This window comes from Aegilops tauschii, chromosome 2 (genome assembly GCF_002575655.3).
Source record: "Aegilops tauschii subsp. strangulata cultivar AL8/78 chromosome 2, Aet v6.0, whole genome shotgun sequence".
Classification (NCBI taxonomy): domain Eukaryota; kingdom Viridiplantae; phylum Streptophyta; class Magnoliopsida; order Poales; family Poaceae; genus Aegilops; species Aegilops tauschii.
The window spans coordinates 273,676,891-273,696,999 of NC_053036.3; the positions used below are offsets into that span (position 1 = coordinate 273,676,891).

The 20,109-nt window shown below is 50.0% G+C and overlaps 1 long non-coding RNA gene across 2 annotated transcripts; it reads right to left on the bottom strand.

Annotated features, from left to right (window-relative positions):
- Positions 1-280: 280 nt before the first annotated feature.
- On the bottom strand, positions 281-20,109 carry LOC120973287 (uncharacterized). Of its 2 annotated transcripts, XR_005767933.3 has the most exons (5): positions 19,400-20,109; positions 18,401-18,901; positions 2,257-2,342; positions 1,377-1,895; positions 281-729 (listed from the first exon to the last, which is right to left on the bottom strand). It is a non-coding gene; the product is annotated as an uncharacterized lncRNA (long non-coding RNA). The 2 variants fall into 2 exon arrangements; XR_005767932.3 differs by lacking the exon at positions 19,400-20,109 and having other exon boundaries at positions 18,401-19,033.

The following is a 20,109-nucleotide window of genomic DNA, read 5'->3' on the forward strand; positions in this document are numbered from 1 at the left end:
GATTTGCTATAAAACCATATATGATGAAACGCAATTTGCCATATTTTTAAAATTAGGCAAATTATGCAGCAACCATGGATTCAGAACATGCAAAATGCATGCATGGCCACAACAATATTTTTTCCATAAGTTGGCAATACAATAAGATGGATTCGCGGACAAGAACTTGTTAAGAAAAAAATAAATTAACTGAAAGCATATGTTTTCATCCCTCCATTCAGTAAACATCATTAACTTTCTTAAGAGACTCAATCTACATCTAATGGTGAGAGATGACAAGTTATGTTTAATGTTGGTGGCAACGTCTAATTTTTTTTCTGCTGACCAAGTCTAGTTTACAGCTTCATCACAATTGAGTGCTCCAATCGAGCCATTGGATCAAGCCGCACTCCAGGTTCGCTGCAAATCATTATGGGCAGAAACTTATACAACAAGCGTGATTTGCTTAAAATCAAACATCACACCTAAAGAAAATGCCTATAGAATAGATCACTTGATATATACACCACCTCAACTACTACCATGACAGCATGTGCATCGTTTCCATACTACACTGATGACTCTGAATCTCCTTCATTGAACACCTTCACCCAGTTATCTACGATGTCAATTACTACATCGGTCTTCTTTAGGTAGTGAACCTTGGTGCCGCCCTCGAGGAGATTGTGCCCAACCCAGATCGGTACTCACCCTCACTTAAATTGGGCTTGTCTTAACGATGAATCTGACCTACATATCAAATTTATGTACAGCTTGTTATAGTTTCATTTGGAAGGACAAAATGATTCACTTCAAAGAAAATACAAGATGACATATTTACCTGTTATGTCCCAGGATCATAAGAGATCATGACAGTCCATTTTAGAAAAGAAAAAAACTATAGGGTCATGTCTTACTTTCTACGCTATTTTCAAGTGCTACGACACACTGAAGAGGACATAGCAATCAGCATAATCGGTGCTTTGCCTATAAGTTACAACAAAGGGATTCCAACAGTACACTATGAGTGCCAATCATTTGCTATAGGCTACCGCTTAAGTAAATTAAGCTAGATGTTAACTTCCAATTGAAGTTAGCCGACACATTCATGTTTGGCCTTTGCATCAGAAACAACTAAAGTTAGCTGACGCACCATAGTACAGATGCACCATCCCCACCTAGGAGTAGAGATATACAACAGCCTTGTAGAAAAACAAAAATATGGTACAGTAAACCAAAGTTGAATACCATATACATGTCACATATGCATGAAGCCTCGCCTCACATTGATATCCCATATGCATGAAGCCTCAACAAGATAGTAAGACATTGGGTCCCAAAATTGACGCATATGGTCAAATCAGTAAACACAAGAAAAATCAAGCCTCAAACCTCACCTCACATGAGCTCCTCCTCCTTGCAAAGGTACTCACCAGTGTTAGACTGGTGGAGCACCACCAGAGCATTGGTGTCGGCCTTCCTATAGTCCTGCGTGCCCCTGGCGGAGACCCCAAACCTGAGGGGTGCGTCGACTATGGAGATGACGACGACGCCATAGCCGAACTTGGTATTCTCGGTGATGCCCGCGAGCTCGGACTTGGACAAGTTGCCGAAGAGGAACGAGAGTGTAGGCCGCAAGGAGGTCCAGCGCATGGACAGTGAGTTGGAAGGCGCCGCCGTGGTTGAACTTACCAATGGGCATCATCGTCACCGAGGCACTTGGCGGCGGTGGGGCACGTGTCGTGGTCGTCCGGCGGGGGTAAGGAGGTACGCAGGAGAGGCTGGCGCCAGAGCAGTGCGTGGGGGGAGGAGGCCGACAGTGGGTGCGAGGGCCTGGTGACGTCTTCATTTGACAGTGTAAAACATTGGGGGAGGTGTGATCGATCGATGGGAGGGGGTACGAACGAATGATGTACCTAATTAGGAGTAGAGATAATAAGTGAGTAACAGAAACCTGTGAGTCATCTAAAATTGCTCCAATCTACCAGCTTGCAATAGTATCAGGAATTATAGATTGAGCTCTCACTATCCATGCACTTTCAAAATAGAGATGCAGGGGAAAACTAAATGATAGCAACTATAAAAGGGTTTTTGGCATCACCAAGATAAATATGTTATTAAAAAAACTGGAAACATCTTTTCCTTGTTTGGTTTGTGTAATTGCACAAAGATGAAATCAAAATGTTTGTCTAGTCTTGGATGAACATAAATCAAAGGAATAAATAACATATTGGACAAATAGGGAAGAAGTATTGATTGTGTTGTTGTAGGATGCACCTGAGTACATGTTGGCTTGTCTATTGTCCATTCCTACGGCTGCGCATTGTGACCACCGCCAGCGATGGAGCCACGGACATCATCATCTGTATCAGACACATAAAAAGGAATATATTCGGAAGAAAGAATTAACTGGAGATCTAACTCATCAGAGCAAAGGAGTGCCCCATCAAATTGGTCGATAGTAGTCCAGGATGAACGCACTTGTCTACCTCGTGTGGAAAAAAATACCTTGTTGGTTACTTTTACAAGTCATCGTATCAAGATACAAAGTAATTAACATGGAATTGTCACCTTTGAAGATTTAACGTGAAAGATCATAGTATCTTAACCAACTGAAGTGCATGACACTCATGGTCATTGGCAAAGACATGGGGGACATATAACATGCATGGATTATGGCCTGGAAGGAACTTTTTGTTATTTGTGCTTCTTCTTTGTACATGTTTTCAACTATTGTTTATCATCATTTAGAGAATAAATTTCATTTCGAAAAACGTACCTGCGCCTAGCCCCTCCTGCACCGCTGGCCACTCTGGCCGTGGCGGCCACATTACCTGCCGGCCGTCACTCCGGCCACCGGCAGCCACCGCTCGAGCAAGTTCGATCTGCCTCTCCGAGATGGCTCTCTCTAATCTCAAGTTCGAGCAAGGCTTGGCCTTCGAAGCCTTCATTTGGAAGCAATTTGGTGTGCCAATCAATCATTTTGAAGGTGGTGAGCTCAAGGAATTCTTCCTGGTGGCAGAGGTGACCCGATCTAAACTTCGTATCAATGTTGATTCGGTCAGTCTCATGCTTCAATCTTGCTTTGGGGGTCATGCTTCTCGTTTCAAAGTTTCATGCCTTCAAAATTGGTCCTTCAAGTTCAGTGTTTCATCCAAGAGTGTGGGTTTTGCTATCATCAAAGGGGGGAATTGCGTCAATGATCTTTTTAGTCTGGGTTTTTTCCTTTGGGGCAATGGTGGACCTGATTTCCACAAAGAGTTCCGGCTATATCAGCAAGAACTTGATCAAGAATATACTGTGGTAAACCGTTCTGGTGATCGTAGATCTTATGCCGAGGCTGTTCAAACTCCAAGGTTCTTTCGCGGCCACAACTCCACTGCTCGATCTCCGGCTAGATCACCGGTCAGATCCGCTGCTACTCGTCCCCTGTCAGTTTCTGAACGCCTAACTCAAATCAACGGCATCGTTAAACCCGGTCTTAACTGCGCCCAATAATGTGGCTCTCGGGAGGGCGGGATCCACGGGAATTCAAACCTCTGGGCTGGCCGAGACTGCTAGGGAGCCCAACAGCCTATTCTGTATTCGCTGTCTTGGTGTGGGTCATCTTCGTCCCGGTTGCAAGAATAACTACAGGTTTGGAGGCGCGATTTCCGATCCGATGCCTCGCATTCAACCTCCCCTTCTGTAGAACCCACTTTTGGCTAGTGACCGGGACTTCCGTCAATCGCCACATTTAAGCCCATCTGTTAGAGAGGGCATCATTTCCCCTATTCAGTCAAATCAAGCCATTACCGCCGCTACCGACTCGCATTCCCACCACTCTCCTTCTCCTCTGCAACAACCAGCTCTCTCATCGAGGGTTCCGACTGAAGCGGCTGCTCTCCGGTTGCCGGCAATGGCTTCGTTCCCCTTCGACCCTGCATCATTCCTCCCGGAAGGTTTCCATGCGATTGATGTGGAAGGGCGGCCTGCGTGCCACCGTGTGCTCCATGGCAATCTTGTGCCAGCCAATGAAGACCTTGCCATTGCAACAATCATCCCCATGCCCCAAGGAGAAGTAAGTTTTATCAATGTCCGTGAGATCCTCCTAGAGTTTCTGCAGTCCAAGCGCATTGGTGTCTCTGATGTGACGAAGTCTCCTTTTGGGCAAGCTTATGTGATTGTTCGCGGTGCGGCCGATAGGGATTTTCTAGTTAATAGAGGGCCGCATGCCTATGATGACATTCACATCGTCTTTCAAAGGCACAACGAGGGTCTGAACTGGAAGAACTTTAATTTGATTGGAGATGTGTGGCTCATGGTGTTCGGTTTCCCTGTTGACTTGAGAAGTTTTCATGAACTGTCTAATGCTACTGCAAGTTTCAGGCAGCTTATGTTCTGGGATAGATTCAAATCTAGTGATGCAGTTGTTGCCCTGAAAGTGAAGGTTGATGCCCTCAAGGATGTCCCGGCTAGTCTGGTTGTTTCTGGTGCCAAGAATTTTAGTGGTCAGTCCTGGACCTGCCCTGTTGTGATTGTGGATGACAACCCTATTGGAGTGCCACCTCCTGATGAAGATACAGTTCCCGAAGATGGCAACCCTCATCCAAGGCCACCAGAGCAATTCCATCACCCCAATCAGAACAATCTTATGGTTGGGCCTGTTGCTTTTCACCTATTGCAACCTGAGCAACATAATTTGCCAGTTATTGAGGAAGCTCCAGCACAGGATGAGGAAGATGAAGGCTGGGGTCACTGGGCAATGCCACAGCAACAACAGCTGGTGGATGTGGAAATTCAAGCTAGAGAATTTCTAGAATTAAATGATTTGATGGGACCTCTTGAAATGCATGTTGAGCAGCCAGAAGATGAGCACAGTGGTCTCACTTAATCCTTGGGATTGCCAAGTGCAAATGTTAGCTCTGCTGAGTCTGCTATTGGAGCACTAGGCATGCCAGAGCCAGATGAGCTTTTGGCGCCCCTGGTTCTGCCTGAAATTCAACCAGTCTTACCTGTTGCACATGCTGCTTTTGATCTTAATCAGCCCATTGAACAGCTGCCACTGGAGGATTTCGCAGTTCCTGAAGATCCTTTGCTTGCTGCTGAGAGTGACAATTTGGGTGCTGAATCTCCTCCTCAGCCTCAAAGAGAAATTCCAGTGCCAGAACCACTTCTGCAGCACAATACTGAAGTACTGCCAGTAGATTTTGTTTCTGATGCTCCTATCAATGTTGCAGAAGAAGTAGGTGCTCCTACTACTGCCACCCTCATTGCAACAATGGTACCAGAAGTTGCAGTTGCAGTTATTGTCGGATTTCAGGTTCCGGCAAAACCCTTGAGGTTCGAACACTGGGGTGCGCACAAAGATCTGTCTCTCCCTAAATCGCTCTCGCAACAATCACAAGGCCTAGCTCGATGAACCCAAAGAACGAGAGACATGAGTTTATACTGGTTCGGGCCACCGATGTGGTGCAATACCCTACTCCAGTGTGGTGTGGTGGATTGCCTCTTGGGCTGAGGATGAACAGTTACACGGGAAGAACAGCCTCCTGAGGAGAGGTGTTCTTGTGCTTGGTGAACTTGTGTGGTTGAGGATGATCTGAATGATCCGTTCCCGATCCCCCCCTATGGTGGTGGCTAGTCCTATTTATAGAGGCCCTGGTCCTCTCCCCAAATATTGAGCGGGAAGGGATCCAACAACGGCCAAATTCGAAGGGAGACAACTAGTACAAGTTATCCTGGCTAAAGGTGCTTCGCCTGCCAAAGGCTCTGGTGGTGATGTCGTATTGGGCTCCACGGTGACCTCCGTCTTGCCGTCCTGCTGGTCTTGGTCTCGTTGCATCGATATGGAAACCTTTGCCTGATGCCTCGAGACTCCTCGCCTGCACTTGCCTCTTTAGCGCCAAAGAGGAAACGAGGACACTGCGCGCGCTGGCGCCCGCCTGGCTCCAGTCGTCAGGGCTTGCATCACAGGAATCTCGCGAGGTCTCCCTTGCCTTGATCTCTCCGCCCCTTGCGAGGCGACCTGGTGAGGCTGCCCCCGAGGAGGTCTTGTGTCGTCCGCCTCACGAGGCTTGGCCCCTCGTGAGGGTCTTGAGTGTTTGCTGGTGAGGATGGGTCGTACAGGGCCGCTGGTGGAGCCACGTTGTGGGCCGCAGGCAGGCAAGTCTGGGGACCCCGTTCCCAGGATGCCGACAGTAGCCCCCGGGCCCAAGGCGCGCTCGGACTTCGCTTCGAGGCGAAGCCAAAGGGCAAGTGCGGAGCGCCCTGGGCCCCAACAGCCTGCGGCCCCGCTTGACGCATGGCGATTGATTGGACGTGGGCGTCTCCGCTTCCCCACGCTGCCTCGGCAACTGCCCGACTTGACGAGTCCCTGCTGCATGCAGAGAAAAATCATCATTACCTATGATCGTGGGGATCGCCGGTTGGCCTTCGCCTGCTATAAATGAGGAGGGGGGGAGCCCCCGTCGCTCATCTCTTCCTGCTCCGCTCACTTCTTCTTCCTCGCTTCATTGCTAGTAGCGACTCCCATGGCGCCTACGAAGAGGTTCTCGGCCGCAGAGAAGGGGAAGGCCCGCCAGGAGGGGCCCGGCTCTCCGCCGCCCAAGAGGGGGTGCGGCCATCCCCGCAAGCTCACCGCGACCCCCGTCGTGGCCCCTCGCGGCCGCGACGGCGCCTCTTCGCGTGGTGAGAGTCGCCCAGGTCGTGGCAGCCCCGTCGATGAAGGGAGGCGTGCCATGGTCGCACGGCCTCCCCGGCCGTGCTTCCACTCGGCGGAGGTGCTGCCGGAGTTCGTCGTGTGGTTGGAGAACCCAGCCGACACCTGGCTTCAGCTCCCACGCTTCTTCGTTGGCGAGCTGCCGGCCACGGGTCCAGGCGGGCTCTGGCTGCAGGCGGACGGCTGTTGCAGCAAGGCTTCATGGGTCGCGGTCGAGGTCTCTGTCGCGGGCAACGCAGCCCTGGCTCGCGGCTGTCAGACGTTTGCCCGTGCGCGCGGTCTGGGCAGGCGTGCACCCTCCACTTCAAGTACGACGGCAACGCGACCCTCTACATGAGGGTGTTCGAAGAAGACGGCCGGCGCGACGGGTGCTGCCCCGAGGACAATGACGGCGGCGAGGTGCTTGGCCTTGGCGACGGTCGAGACGAGGGTGAGGGTGGTCTTGCCTTCAGCGCTAGCCGCTACTCGCCCAGCTACGCCGATTCTCCCTCCGGCGACAGCTCCAGCAGCGGTGGCTACGACCAGCCGTCACGCTGCCGCACCCGCTTCGAGGGTGGCAGTGGGTCGTCTCGTCGCCGCGCCCTAGTGAAGCGCGAGGAGGGGTCCGGCTGAGCTTAGGAGAGCGCCACGGGTCCATCCTCGCGAGCTGCTGCAGGGGCACGCGCCACTTGTTTCGTTCTTTCTTTTCTTCCTGCATTAAGAGAGAGAGACAAGTATGGGGCCCCGTAGGGGCGTGCAACGAACCATGGTTTCCAAGTTGCTATGCTATGTTTATTGTTCCTGTGTCGCATTGCAGCATCAACGTTTTATGTAGGCACGTAGAGATAACTTAGCTTGACACGCTCGAAGTAGTTTTTGCCTCGTGAGGCGCGCATCTCCCAGTACCTGGCGAGGCCTCCTTGGCCTGGGAGGCGTCTAGGAACTGCAAAAATTCGTTAGACTCTTGTTCTTCCGAGCCCTGGTCGCAGGCGCCGCTGGCCATGATCCAGCGCTTCACATCGCAGTGCCCGAGGGTCACGGATTGAGAGAAGTGCACCAGCTTACGAGCTCGAACGAGGGTGCCTCGCGAAAAACAGGAAAAAACCCCCACGAAGGCACCTATCCAGCCCCCTCGCGAAGCATGCGAGAGAGAGTACAGGTCGAAACAAGGAACCGAAAGCAGAAACGGAGGCAAAAGGCGATGGAACCAAACCGGCAAGGAACACCAGAAAGTAAATTTTCATTAAAGAGGGGCAAGCCAACTACGGAAAGCAAATGAAAAGCCGTGTCCGGAACCTAATCTAGTCTTCTTGTCTTCTCACCAACGCGGAGCTAAGTGCTGCCACTAGGACGTGGGAGGGAGCCCCCGAGGCTCGAGGGAGGCACTCCTGAGATTCCGGGGCATGTACAGCCCCACTCATTACTACGTGAGAGTGTCACAAGCGGAGACCTTCACAGGCACTGGGCCTTGCTTCGCAGGCGCCGGGCCTTTCTTCATGGGTAGAACATCCGGAGGTGCTGGATGTTCCAGGCGTTTTGGATAGGTACCCCGTCCTGCGTCTCCAGGCGCACGGCGCCAGGCCTGGAGACGTGGGCGACCCTAAACGGGCCCTCCCTCATGGGCGAGAGCTTGTGCAACCCTTCCCTGGAGAGCACCCGCCTTAGGACGAGGTCGCCCACCTCGAACATCCTGGAGCGGACGCTGCGACAGTGATACCGCCGCAGCGCTTGCTGGTATCTTGCCGCCCGGAGCGTGGCTTCACGGCGGCGTTTCTCCCCCAGCACGAGGACCATCCCCCGCATGGCGTCCTGTTGCGCCTCCTCAGACGCCAGGACCCCGCGCGGAGCGATGCTTGACCTCGTGAGGGAGAACCGCTTCTGCTCCGTAGACGAGGAAGAACGGGGTCTCGCCTGTTGGCTTGGTGGCGGTGGTGCGGATGGACCACAGCACAGACTAGAGCTCATCGTGCCAGCCCCTGCCCCAGGCCTCGAGCTTCTTCTTGAAGGTCCTGGTCTTGAGGCCTCTCAAGACCTCCGCGTTGGCGCGTTCGGCCTGACCATTGCTCCTGGGGTGTGCCACCAAAGCGTAGCAGATCTACGTTCCAAGGTTAGCATAATATGTCTTGAAGAGATTGCTAGTGAACTGCGAGCCGTTATCGGTGATGATGCGGTTGGGGACCCCAAATCGGCTCACGAGACCCTTGATGAACTTGACCACGGATCCGGCCGGGATGGTGCGGACGGCTTCTACCTCCGCCCACTTGGTGAACTTGTCGATGGCGACGTAGAGGTAGCGGTAGCCCCCAGGCGCTCGAGGGAACGGGCCCAAGATATCCAGCCCCCAGACCGCGAATGGCCACGAGAGTGGGATAGTTTGGAGGCCCTGAGCTGGCTGATGGATCTGTTTGGCGTGGAATTGACAGGCCTCACAGGACTTCACCAGCTCAGTCGCATCGTTGAGCGTCATAGGCCAGTAGAACCCATTGCGGAACGCCTTGCCGGCGAGGGTTCGTGACGACGAGTGGTGCCCACAGTCCCCGCCGTGTATGTCAGCTAGCAGCTCTTTCCCCTGTTCCCTGGAGATACAACGCAGGGAAACGTCATTCGGCCGCTTCCTGTATAACTCCCCGTCCTGGATGCAGTACGCCGTGGCCTGCCGAGCCACGCGCTTCGCGTCCTCCTCCTTCTCCAGCAGTGTCCCTTGCATCAGGTATTCCTTGAACTCCTTGGTCCAGCACCCATCGTGAGGCTCAAGCGCCAAGAGTAGGCGCGCTCCCGAGGTCGGACCGTAGGCCGGGGCTCCCGAGGCAGGTGGTTGGGGGAGCTCCTCCCGAGGCAGCGCCGGCATTGAAAGTGGTGGTGTTGCCGATGGCTTGAAGAGCCGCTGCTCGAAGACGCCAGGCTTTTGGGGTAGCCGCTTGGATGCTCTCTTGGCAATGTCGTCGGCTTCCTTGTTGCTGTCGCGGGGCACGTGCTGCAATTCGAGGCCCAAGGATGAGCTGGGTCATCCGTTGGCGTTGCTGCAGCCCCCGCGGTGTCCTTCGGGTCTCGCGCCGCCCCGGCTGGGGGCGCGGTTTGGCGCGACGTGTCCTTGGCCTGACGCTCTTCCCGAACTGCTACCAGAGCTGCACTGGCTGAATAAGGAGTGGCGGCGAGGTAAAGCACCAGGGGCTCGAGAGGGCGGGGCGCCACCATCATCGGAGGGCTGGTCAGATATCTCTTGAGATCTTGAAACGCTTGGTCAGCCTCCGGAGTCCACTCGAACGGGCCCTTCTTCTTCATCAGCTTGAAGAACGGTGGGGCGCACTCTCCCAGCTTGGAGATGAAGCGTCCCAGTGAAGTCACGCAGCCGGCAAGCTTCTGCATCTCCTTGAGGGTTTGTGCTGGGCTCATGTCTTCAATCGCCTTGACCTTCTCTGGGTTGGCCTCGATCCCCCTGTGGGACACGAGGAAGCCCAGCAGATTGCCGGAGGGGACACCAAATATGCACTTTTCCGGGTTGAGCCGCAAGTCCACCTGGCGCAGGCTCGTTGAAGGTCTCCTCCAGGTCCTGAATCAAAGCTCTCGCCTCCCGAGACTTCACCACAATGTCGTCGACGTAGGCTTCAGCATTCCTCCCGAGCTGCTGGCCCAGGGCGATGTGCATCAGCCGTTGGAAGGTCGCGCCCGCGTTGCCCAGCCCGAACGGCATGCAAGTGTAGCAGTACACCCCGCAAGGGGTCAGGAAGGCCGTCTTCTCCACATCCTCTACTGCCATTTTGATCTGGTGATAGCCTGAAAATGCATCCAGGAATCACAGTAGGTCGCACTCAGCGGTGGAGTCAATGATCTGGTCGATGCGCGGAAGCAGGAACGGATCTTGGGGACAGGCTTTGTTGAGGTTGGTGAAGTCGACACACATGCGCTCCTTCCCGCCTTTCTTTGGCACAACGACGGGGTTCGCCGGCCACTCGGGGTACCGAACCTCACGAATGACACCTGGTGCCTCCAGCTTGCGGGTTTCCTGGACGATGAAGGGCTGCTTCTCCGTGGACTGTCGCCGTGCCTTCTGCTTCACAGGGCGCACATTGAGGCACACCCTTAAGTGATGCTCGATCACCCCTCTTGGGACCCCTACCAGCTGATTGGGCTCCCGGGCGAATACTTCCTTGTTTGCGCGCAAGAACTTTACCAATGCTTCCTCTTGATCTGAGTCGAGGTTGGCACCTATGGTGAAGGTGGCTCCAGAAGACCCATCTTCCTCGACCGGCACCTGCTTGGTGTCCGCCCGATCTTGAGTGAACAACTACTTCTTGGCTGGCTCGGCCTCCTTAGCTCCAGAGGTGGCCTTGTCGGCCGGGCGCGCCATCACGGCGGCCTTGAGGGCAAGCTTGAGTGCCACCAGAGCCTCCTTGGTATCTCCAACTACAGTCAGGACGCCCTTGCTCCCGGGCATCTTCATGAGGTTGTAGGCCGGATGGGTCGCCGCCATAAACTGAGCCAGAGCTGGGTACCCGAGGATGGCATTGTACGGAAGGCCGATGTGGGTGATTTCGAAGTCAATCAGCTCTGTGCGGTAGTTGTCACGGGTGCCGAAGCTCACGGGAAGACAGATCTGCCCTAGGGGACTGGAGGAGCCGCCGCCGACCCCGGAGAAGGGCTTGCTGGGGCGGAGCCGCTCGAGCGGTACATGAAGGAGGCTAAAAGCCTCCACAGAGAGCACGTTGAGGCCGGCGCCGCTGTCGATGAGGGTCTTGGTAACGGCCACGCTGCAGATGGTGGGCGTGCAAAGCATTGGGAGCACGCCCGAGCCGACGGTGGTGATGGGGTGATCTCCCGAGTCGAAGGTCAGGTCGGCCTTGGGCGCCGCCCAACCTGGAGGAGCGCCCTGCCGCGTGGAGGCGGCACCGATCTGGCGAAAGAACGGCTTGGCGTGACGGTCCGAGGGCGGCACTTGTGAGCCGCCGAGGAGGGCCGCGACAGCGCGGGGCTCCGGTACCGCGAATCGCTCAGTGAAGAGGTTGCGCAGCTCCTCCCAAGATGTCACCGTAGATCCTGGGAGGTTGAGCAGCTGGGAGCGCGGTGCCCCAGTGAGGGCCATGGGAAGCCAGTTGGCTATGACCTTGTCGTCGCCCCCAGCCTTCAAGACGGCCCCTTCATATGCCAACAGGAAAGACGACGGGTCCGTCGCGCCATCGTAGCGCGGCGGCATCTCTGGCTTGAACTTGGGTGGCCACTGCACCCGCCGCAAGGCGGGGGCCAAGGCTCGGAGCCCCCTGGCCCCGCCGTGTGCGTTTGTCGTCGCAGCCGGAAGAGCAGTGCCGGCCATGGGGGTGAAGCGCGGTGATGGCGAGGCGCAGATCGACGGAAGGAAAGCTTCGACGCACCCCTACCTGGCGCACCAAATGTCGGATTTCAGGTTCCGGCAAAACCCTTGAGGTTCGAACACTGGGGTGTGCACGAAGATCTCTCTCTCTCTCTCCCTAGATCGCTCTCGCAACAATCACAAGGCCTAGCTCGACGAACCCAAAGAACGGAGACACAATAGTTCATACTGGTTCGGGCCACCGATGTGGTATAATACCCTACTCCAGTGTGGTGTGGTGGATTGCCTCTTGGGCTGAGGATGAACAGTTACAAGGGAAGAACAGCCTCCTGAGGAGAGGTGTTCTTGTGCTTGGTGAACTTGTGTGGTTTAGGATGATCTGAATGATCCGTTCCCGATCCCCCCCCCCCATGGTGGTGGCTAGTCCTATTTATAGAGGCCCTGGTCCTCTCCCCAAATATTGAGCGAGAAGGGATCCAACAATGGCCAAATTCGAAGGGAGACAACTAGTACAAGTTATCCTGGCTAAAGGTGGTCTTCGCCTGCCAAAGGCTCTGGTGGTGACACCGTCTTGGGTTCCACGGTGACCTCCGTCCTGCCGTCCTGCTGGTCTTGGTCTCGTTGCACCGATATGGAAACCTTTTCCTGATGCCTCGGGACTCCTCGCCTGCGCTTGCCTCTTTAGCACCAAAGAGGAAACGAGGACACTGCACGCGCTGGCGCCCGCCTGGCTCTAGTCGTCATGGCTTGTGTCACAGGAATCTCGCGAGGTGTCCCTTGCCTTGATCTCTCCGCCCCTCGCGAGCCGGCCTGGTGAGGCTGCCCCCGAGGAGGTCTTGTGTCATTCACCTCGCGAGGCTTGGCCCCTCGCGAGGGTCTTGATTGTTTGCTGGTGAGGATGGGCCGTATAGGGCTGCTGGTGGAGCCATGCTGTGGGCCGTAGGCAGGCAAGTCTGGGAACCCCCGTTCCCAGGACGCCGACAGCTATGGTTGCAGAAGGGTTGTCTGTTGATGCTTCAAACATAGATGATCTTGCTGCCCCTGCCTAGCTGCCTGACAAGGAGCCCAGCTCTGATGTTCCAAATTCTCTGGCCAATGTGGAAGGCCCAGCTATTATTTCTCAGAGATCACATGCCTCACCAACACATCAAAATGCAGACCATCTAGAGGCAAACAACCAAAATGAAGAAATCTCCAGTTCTTCAGCAGGTAACAGTTTGGAGGCCCCTCCTGGCTTCCCTTTTCCTATTTTCAATGCAAGCTTTGCTGGCAAGGATATTCAGTTACTAGCAACTTATCTTCAGGCCAGGATGAGGAGTTTCTCTCCAAAGAAGGGCTGGAGCTTTGGAAGACACATTTTGCTCCTAAGGCCTCAACAGATAAAGTTACTCAGGTACCTGTTGAATGGTGCAAATTCATCACTTTTGCTCTTTTGACTGTTGACAACTTTAACTGGGCCAAATCTTTACTTGCTTCCCAATTATGGAATTATATCATTGAAGGTTCTGCCAGTAATCAAACTTTACCTTTTGTAATACCTAAAAAGTGTCAAAGTGACCAGATTATTTGTTGTAAGAATTCAGATGAGGAACTAGAAGTTTCTTCTAATGTTAATTTGACACCTCAGGCACTGCACAGAAGCAGCACTCCCCCTCTGCCAGCTGCCAGCACCTCTCTTGCTCACGCCCAAAGGAAGTGGAAAGATAAAGCTCCCATGGTTGAAACTGAGGTAAGAAGGAGCTTCAGATTGCAAGCTTTAAACAATGGATTAAGGAGGAAATCATGCTCAGACAAAAACCGTTTCCCCTGTTCTTCTGATCCTCCTGCTATTACTACAAAGATTGTAAAGAATCTTGTTGTTTCCTTTTGCAAGGCTGTTGCAAAGGACTACTTTGAGGAGATGTTGCACCAGCCCAAGAAGAAGAAGGAGGCCAAGGCTGCTGCCAAAGGATCATCCAAGAAGGCTACTTTCAAGCCTTAGCTAGCTTTCTGAAGTTAATTATGTCAGCATTAATAAGTATTAGATCTGGGACTCTGTTGCACTTTTGTGATCTTCTATCAATGGTACTTGTGAGAGACATTGCTTTTATAATGAGCCTGAACTCTAATATGATGCCCTATGACAGTTGCTTTATTACCTACCTCTGTGTTGAGTCTGACTCATGTACTGTGGAAAAGTTGTGGTCTGATACTCTGTTGTGCTGGAAGCTCGCTTGTTATATATTGCTTGCTTGGTTTTATTTATCTGGTTTCTTCAAAAGAATAGTAACAATTACACACATGACATTATCTGACCATGAATAGAAACTGGAACATTCTCAATTGGAACATCAGAGGTATTAATGACAGTAACAAATGGCTTGCTCTTAGAAATAAGATTGCTGAGGCAAATGTAGATATTGTCTGTCTCCAAGAAACTAAGAAAGAGCATTTTGATTACGGATATCTCAAAAACTTCTGCCCCAACAGGATAAATTGTTTTGACTTTCTACCCTCTGTGGGTGCTTCTGGTGGTCTTCTCATAGCATGGAATGGCAGCATTTTTGATGGAGAAACTCTTTTTCAAAATGAGTTTTCCATTTCCATCAGATTCACATCTAAGCTCACTAGTGATTCTTGGATTCTTACCAACATTTATGGCCCATGTCAAGGTGCAGTTAGAGAAGATTTCCTGAACTGGTTCAGCATCCAAATGCCTGATGAGACCAAGTGGATGATCATGTGAGACTTCAATTACATTAGATACCCACACAATAGAAGCAGGTCTGGGGGCAATTTCTCTGATATGTTAAAATTTAATGATGCCATCAGTAGCCTGGCCCTGGTTGAAATCCCATTGAAATGAAGAAGCTTCACTTGCAGCAATATGCAGCAAGCCCCCTTACTGGAGAAATTAGACTGGGTGTTCACTTCTGAATCTTGGACTTCTCACTTTCCTAACACTCTAGTTCAACCTTTGTCCAAACCTGTCTCAGATCACATACCCTGTCAGGTGCAAGTTGGTACACATATTCCCAAGTCTAAAATCTTCAGGTTTGAAAACTTTTGGCTGCAAATTGAGGGTTTCAAAGATATTGTTAAGCAGAATTGGGAACAGGCGATCAACATCCCAGACAGTGCAAAGAGAATTACCGCAAAATTCAAAAGGCTCAGAAAGTGTCTCAAAATTTGGGCAAAATCAATCTCTCAGCTCAGTATTTCCATTAAAGCCACTAATGAAGTCATTCTTTTTCTGGACTCAATAGAAGATTTTAGAACCCTCACTTTACAAGAATGGAATGGGAGAGAGTTTCTAAAGCAGCATCTGCACACACTTCTGGAAAGGCAAAGGGTCTATTGGCAACAGAGAGCTACAATTAGATGGGTCAAATTTGGAGAGGCAAACTCAAAGTATTTTCAGGCCAAAGCCACCATCAAATACAAGGTTAATCACATTGCCAGTTTGCAGGATGATTTGGGCAACATTCATAGAGAACACAATGCCAAAGCTAATATCCTCTTCAATGCTTTCAAAAAGAGATTAAATACTTCTGTGCCCACTTTCAACCCTCTTAATTTCGGTAATCTGTTGAATAGAGATGTGGATTTCTCTCTATTAGAAATTCCTTTCTCTCAGGAAGAAATTGATACAGTTGTCAAAAATCTGCCTAATGACAAGGCTCCAGGACCAGATGGCTTCAATACAAACTTCATCAAGCATTGCTGGGATATTCTGCCCCTGATTTCTACGCTTTAATTGAGGATTTTTATCATGGCAGAATCAGCTTGCAGAGCATCAACTCTTCATTTATTACTCTCATTCCTAAGAAAGATGCTCCAACTACACCCAGTGATTTCAGGCCAATATCACTGCTTAACTGATCAATTAAGATCATCACAAAGCTTTTGGCAAATAGACTCCAAGAGGTCATTTTGAAGCTAGTTCATACCAACCAGTATGGATTTTTAAAGGCAAGATCCATCCAGGATTGTCTTGCTTGGTCATATGAATTCATTCATCAATGTAAAATGTCTGGCAAAGAGATTATTGTTTTAAAATTGGATTTTGAGAAGGCTTTTGATCTTATTGAACATCAGTCCATTAAAGATATTCTCATTGCAAGAAGTTTTGGTAACAGATGGCTTATGTGGATGGACATGCTTTTTTCCTCTGGATATTCTGCTGTGTTGCTAAATGGGGTCCCTGGGAAGCAGTTTCTGTGCAAAACAGGAGTGAGGCAGGGAGATCCTCTCTCTCCATTGCTTTTTTGCTTGCTGCAGATCTTTTGCAGTCTATTCTGAATGAGGCCATGCATAACAACTTGATCTCAAGAGCACTTGAGCAGCACCACTGTCCTGATATCCCAGTCATTCAATATGCTGATGACACTGTTTTGATTATGCCAGCCTCTGCAATGCAAGTGGAACAGCTCGAGAACCTCATTCTCCATTTCACAGTTTTTACAGGGTTGAGAGTTAACTTTGACAAATCAGCCATGGTGCCTATCAACATAGGGAATGAGGTCATGCAAGCTTTAGCTGCCAGACTGGAGTACTCTATTGGCTCCTTCCATTTCACATATCTTGGACTACCTTTATCACTCTCCAAGCCTAAGCTGGAAGATTTTTTTCTTGTCATCAAGAGGATTGACAGAAGATTGTCTAGTTGCTCAACTTTTCTATCCTATGGAGACAAGCTTACTCTCATCAAATCTGTCTTTGTACATCTTCCTATTTTCTTCATGTGCACCCTTGATCTACCAAAGGGCATAATTGATCAAATCAATAAAGCTTTAAAGCATTGCTTCTGGAGGAAATATGGCATGGAGGACAGAGGTACTACAGTCATAGCCTGGGACAAAGTTTGTCTGCCCAAAGATCAGGGAGGATAGGGAGTTCTCAACATTGAAATTCATAATAAATGTCTCTTAATGAAGCATCTGCATAAGTTTCTCCATAAAGAAAATCTTCCTTGGGTACATCTTATTTGGGATTCTTACTATCCTGATGGAGTGATCACTAATAGGAATGTTGGCTCATTCTGGTGGAAAAGTATCTTCAAACTGTTACCTAGTTTTAAAATGGTAGCCAAAGGGCAGTTGGGCACAGGAAACACTATTGATTTTTGGATGGACAACTGGGGACATGGCACCACAAGACATAAATTCCCAGAGCTTTACTCCTTTGCCACCAAGGACACAGTGAGCATTCAGGAGTTTTTACATCAGCCAAACATAAGTGACAATTTCTTCCTCCCACTCTCAGCTCAAGCACAAAACCAGTTCATAGAGCTCTAGGGCACCCTTGAGTCTACACAACTTTCAAATCATGGTGATCGATGGACATATCCTTGAGGAACATCTTATTCATCGATCAAGATGTATAAAGAGCTGACAAAGGGTCAACAAGCTGCACCACTTTTCAAAAAGCTCTGGAAGAATGCAACCATGCTTCGATACAAGATCTTTTTCTGGCTCTTATTGCATGACAGGGTCAATACCAGAAACATGCTTCAACGAAGATCATTTCACTTGCCTTCCTATAATTGTGCACTTTGTCAAATGAGCACGGAGGAAACATATCAACATCTATTTTGGGACTGTGACTTTGCATTTAATTGTTGGCAATCCCTTTTGGGTCCCAGACGCAGAGGATTCTCCATCTTTGATGAGGTCTCATTTGCCATTCAGACCTTGCCTACTGCTTTTGCCATGGAAATCATGATTATGGGATGTTGGAACATCTGGATACAAAGAAATGACAAAATCTTCAAGGAAAAACAGGCCACAATCCAAGCTTGGAAGGCCTCACTCAAGGCTGACCTATAGCTTCTATTGCACAGACTGAAGACTAAATTCAAAGACCAATTTTCCAGCTGGATTGAGCAACATTTAACTTAATAATGATAGCTTCAGGATTCAAACAAACAGGAGTGGGTTGAGCCATTCTTTGGTTCACTTTGTATATATTGTAAACTATTTATTTTAATGAAATTCCCGTAGAACGATTATTCTACGGTTTCGGTTCAAAAAAATCATTTAGAGAATAGGAAAATGACCAAGATCAAATCCTTTCCATGCCTCGCAATTTCTATGAATTTTGCATTGTCTTGATTTAAACGCCAAACACATTGTCCATACAAAAATATCTGGAGAAAAATTGCAATATGAATTGAACTTCACAAAATTCAAAATCAGAACCTTTCTATGGCTGGCAATAAATCATCACGTAAAGCAAGGTAAGTAGGCATACACGTATAGAAAAGCCAACCAACCTGATTATACTTCAGTTTAACATAAATGGTCGTGTTAGTAGGGTCTAGTAAGTTATCTAGGCATACACATACATAGTTTCACATCAAGTCATTGACTTAGCTTTCTGTATAAATCAATCTACGCACGTATCCTTCATGGGGAAGAAGAAGACACAAAAGGAGAAAAAGGAACAGAAAACTTTACCTGTACAAAAAATTCAAAGGCCGTCGTTGGACGGACCAACTTGTGTCTTCCTTCCTCTGTTCCAAGATTGAAATATTTGTCCTAGCCAAAGAAGAACGAATCGCAACCCTCACCATTGCCCTCCGATCCACCGATGTTGTCCACCGCCATCAAGATCATATCAATAATATCTTATAACTGATGATTCATATGGTGCTAAGATTGCGTCCATGATATATAAGAAAGCATACTCCGTGATTTACAGTATTAATCTCAAAGAAGTTCGATGCTCTGTAATGTATACAGGGTTTTTCTGGATGAATGGTCCAAGTACACCACACTCCGTAATGTATATGCCTATTGTATATCGTAAAATTTACCACTGATATGGATCACGTACCATGGCCACGTAACGTACCTCATCTGCGAGTAGACAGCCGAGGTGATGGTGCTCCTCCTCAACTCGCGGTGGTGAAGGGCGAAGCCCACGGCGCAGTGGCGGAGGCAGAACTTTTGTGGAGCCTTGCCAAAATTGGATGTTGAGACACATATAATATACCGTATAAAATAGTCCCAAACTTCCGAACCACAAATTCACATTAGTAACGAAGTGAAAATGAAGTTATAAAAATGTAATTTCAAGTGAACTTATATTTAATATAACGATATTCAGTTTCATAGACCAAATAAATTTGAGACTTGACAATAAAAGTTATAGAAGGCCATGTGCATAGAATCAAACTCGTATTGTTGCAAGCAAAAGTATAGCTATCCAAATTACCATCCAATTTTCCTAAAAAATATTTACTGGATAAAAAAGGATTTGGAATAAAAATTGTATGGGACATACGAATAGGGTGCTAAAGAAAATTATGAAGCAAATGTCATTTCTGCTACTTCATTGCATAAATGTTCGATTAGTATTCTTATCATCAACAAACTTGAATAATTTCCAATGACATGGCATCAAAATTTAAGCCCCAAGTCTATCCAGATAACCCCATCAGTTAGGAATCTTACCTAATCTCATTAGGAAGGAAGGAACAAGTAGGCGAGTATACATGGTGTTCCTGCCTTTCCGAGGATCTTCTCATCCCGCCGCCGGCCGCGCGCCTAGGACAAGGCCAACCTCGGCTCACCGACGCTAGTCCGTTTCCATGCGATACACAGCCGAACAGGCGCCGGGGGGAGGTGAGCGTCCAGCAAACAGAAACGGCGATTAATGAATAGCCGAACCTACGTTCGCTTGCTAGGCCTAGCTCTTACCAAACCCATTACCAAAGGAAGCCAGCCCAACACAATTTTGCCCGGGAAATAACTATATTTTTTCCAGCTGTGGCAAGACATCCTATAGCGTACGCGTAGGCAGCAGCCCGGGCAAGTTCCCAGGGTGGTCGGGCACTGGCGGCACGATGGATCTTGTTGATGTAGAGGCAGTTGGGCTGAAGCCCCTCGTTTTTGTCACCTGCAGTGAGCACGTTGCCGTCATCGCCGAGCTGGAGTTGAGCTTGAGGCCACCACTTCCCAGCCAAGATCCATCAAAGACGAGCTGATCGACACCTGTTGGTGGCGGTGGGGAGAGGATCGCAGCGCTGGTTGGCGGTAGAGGGAGATGAAGGGAAGGGACGAAGACGAGGGCGTCCAGGGGGTTTCTTCGCCGGATATGGAAGGGAGAGAAACATGGGGTGCGGCAGCCAGGTACAGAGGAGGGAGCCGGTGGTGTTGGAGGG